Genomic DNA, 3,475 nt, shown 5'->3' with positions numbered 1-3,475 from the left:
CTTCTTCTTCTTATTCTTAGCCTCCTGGTTACTGGATTTCAAACATTCACAAGGAAAAGTAGAAGAGGAAGGTGAAGAAATAGGGGAAGAAGGTGAGAGGTCAACCTTAGAATCAATGTGATGTGGTTCATATGAAGGAGATGGCTAGGCATGAGTTGGGACACTCAGGACCACCAAGGTCAAAAATAACCAACTAGGCAAACCAATGGTTAACCTAGGGATGGAGAACGTTGCCATATATGGAGCATCAATGAGGAATCCTTGACTGGTAAACTTTGGAAATATTGCCATTGGAATCGACCCTAAAGAATCACTAAGGAAGATAACTTTAACCATGAATATTTCATGGATAGTTAATTTTAATACACTGAAACAAAACTTTTCCTTTTCATATTTTAAGAGTCGAGGAAAGGATGAAAGGTGACTCTAGTCGCTTTTGGAGTTAAGGAGCTCAAAGGACAAATTTTTTATGATCTTTTAAATTTAAAGAGTCAAAAAGACCAAAATGACTGCTCAAGATAATCTAGGCAAAAGGGATTACTAGGTAACCGTGAATTGCAGAATACCACCCAGAAAACCAAAAAGTACGAGTAGGAAATCTCCCTGAATGTTGTGTTCAGTGTATCACGTTTACAAGGCAGCAAACTCGACTTTCTATGGATAAAGGATTGCAAACCTAGTGGGGTCTCCCTTTATATACTTGATGGTACGGGAAGTACAAGTCTTTACTAGTGTTGTCTAATGCCAAAGTGAACGACAGCTGCTAGGTTTAAATATGCTAGAACACATCTCCAGCCTAGACCTTCTAAATGTGAGCATTAAGTTATAATGCTTCCTTAGGTTAATTCAATAAATTTTAACGATTTATCTTGAATTAGGTTTCAATTTCAAGGCCCTATCGCTGTCATCTGAAAACTCCTACATGCAGCTATATGAGAAAAGAAATCTTTCTTCGGTGAAAGTTAACACTAATTGAGGGATAGAGAGCACACAATCAATGCAACAATCAAAGAATGAAATCTTTCACTAATTCATGTCCTAATGCACTTAATCTTCCCTTAACAACAAAAGAAATTTCATTTCATTTCCAATGCTTATGATGATGCAACTCTAGCTTCTCAATGACGCTACTAATGCAATATTTTCTCTTAAGTAAACTAGAATGATGTTCTTCTCTTCATAAAATGAAAAATGATTCTTTCACATAAAGCACTTTAATGAAAATTTTCACAATTCCAAACAAACAAACATCAATCAAATCCAAAGCATGATAAACAAAACTAAAAACAACTTCTTCCCTTAATCGAACAAACCAGACACATAAATGCTTCAATCAACAAACCAAGAAATGTAATCTATGCTTGGAACGAGAATAGAGACACTCGAAATAAGAGAACAAATGAGACACTTTCACTCACGCAATTGAAAATGAAGCAATGAAGATGTTGCGACTAAAAGATGGATTAAATGAGGCAGCAAATCAGAAACTTGACACAATGAGTAAACAAACAAATGAACAGTAATTGACTTAGAGACCCTAGTGTTACAATTACAAAAAATATTGTCACCATGACTATTTGCAGTCAGTATGGGTCTATCATCATTCATACTGTCCTCCTTAGCAAGTCTCAAACCTCAGCTCTTCATGTCAAGCTTTGAAAATGAGAGAAAGTCCTTAAAAATCAATAAAGCTCTGGTTCTGCACTTTCTCTTACTGTTACCTACGGTCCCGCACCCCATGGTCATGTTACCTGTGTACCTGCCCACTCTGTCTCTAAAGGAGTGGGTGCAGACCCCTGTGAAAGTCAAAAAGGCGCGAGTTTATTCTTAAAAAATCACTTGTGGTTAATTCTGGATGATTCTAGAAGGAATCTTGACGTGGATGGTTCGCTCCTAGGTGGTTCATGCATCCCAAAACTAAAGGAGCTAATCCCTTGATGAGAGGAGCTTAGCCCTTTGAAGGAGGGCTTTATCCCTTTGAAGGTGGACCTAGTAACTTCCCTCCATTGCACTATAAATTAAGGCATTGGGTTGGTTGCTAGAGAGGTTATAAGCTGAACATTTTTTAGGGTAAATGTTGTTGGAATTGAGACTTCCTAGTTAAGATTGAGAGGAGAGATTACATACCTTTTGGCTTCATTGGGAAGAGAGTGAAACTTGTCAAAATAGAGGAGATTCTTGCTAGACCCTGGGAGGAGCTTGTATAGCATCAAAGCACTAAGGTTGTAAAGTTCTTCTTTGATTAAAGTTAATACAATCAGATTCATTTTTCTCAACAAATTGTCATATGTGATTTGTTTCATGAATTCCTTGATCATCATGATAAATATGCTTTATTATATTGGCTTTTCAGGTGCTATTTAATGTGTGTGCTTGTTTTTGTTTGCAGATTCTTTACAAGAGAGCTCATTTGGATCAACGGAGCGCGGCTTCCGCAAACTTGCACTGGACCCAAGGTAGGCCTAAAACACTTGTTTTCCTTTACTTATAAATTGCATATTTAGAGAAAGATAGAATTTGTTTGGTTTGCTTGTCGCTAGATATCATTAGATACTAGGGAGGTCGGTCTTGTCCACAAGAACGACTTATCCGGCCGACAAAATGGTGACTCCATTTTTCAATTTTAGAGATTCTGAAAGAACTTAAGAAAACTCCATGGTTGTCCTTTTTCGTAAATTTGTGTCTCCCAAGCCTGAAAAAGTACAAAATAATACTTGAGAGAACCGCTTGATCATTACGACCAAGGAGTACTTTTCATAATTAGTGCCTCTGATCCGAAAAAGTAAAAAAGTGACCAATGACACGTCGTTTTATGACCAATATCGAATTTGAAACGACAAAAATCCGACAATCTTTTCATGTTTTTATGGTCAGAAAAGGGTTGTAAGTGAACCGTCTTTTTAGTTCCGTTCTAACAAGCTTAAAAAGAAAAACTCGGCAATCTTTTCATATTTTTGGAGTCAGAAAAGAGCTTAAAGGTGACTCTAATGTTTTTTGTCAAAAATGATCAGGTACTTTCCAAAAATGGTGGGGGGAAAGAGAGAAAAATGAGCCTGTTTGTCATACTTTGTAACCACTCTTGAACACGACACTTTTTATTCACCTGGGTTGGGAAATCCTTTGCCTAATAGTTGATCAAACCATATTGAAAGTCTTCAGCCAGTTTCTGGGTATTAACTTTGGGTAAATTGTCACCAGACCATCTGCTGTGTCGTTATGCGTTCAAGAGGTCAGTGCAAATAAACCATTCATCTGCAAAATATCTATCATCCATCTTGACCATCCCTGAGTCAGTCCTTGCAAATATAAATTTCTTCAAACTTGATCTATGATTTCGTGTTGTGGGCTTGCCTACGACGAATCGCTTTCTATCGACTTCAGCTCCATATCTAGAAAGATGATCTAGAAATCGTCAGTACCTTGGGATCTGCATGCCTCAATGGCAGGTTTCTCACCTTCGATGATAGGTTTCATC

Source organism: Pinus tabuliformis, chromosome 3_2 (genome assembly GCF_031772625.1).
Source record: "Pinus tabuliformis cultivar Carrire ecotype Pingquan chromosome 3_2, CPIR1, whole genome shotgun sequence".
NCBI lineage: Eukaryota > Viridiplantae > Streptophyta > Pinopsida > Pinales > Pinaceae > Pinus > Pinus tabuliformis.
The sequence above is the reverse complement of the archived record's forward strand: the minus strand, read 5'-3'. Positions refer to the sequence as shown.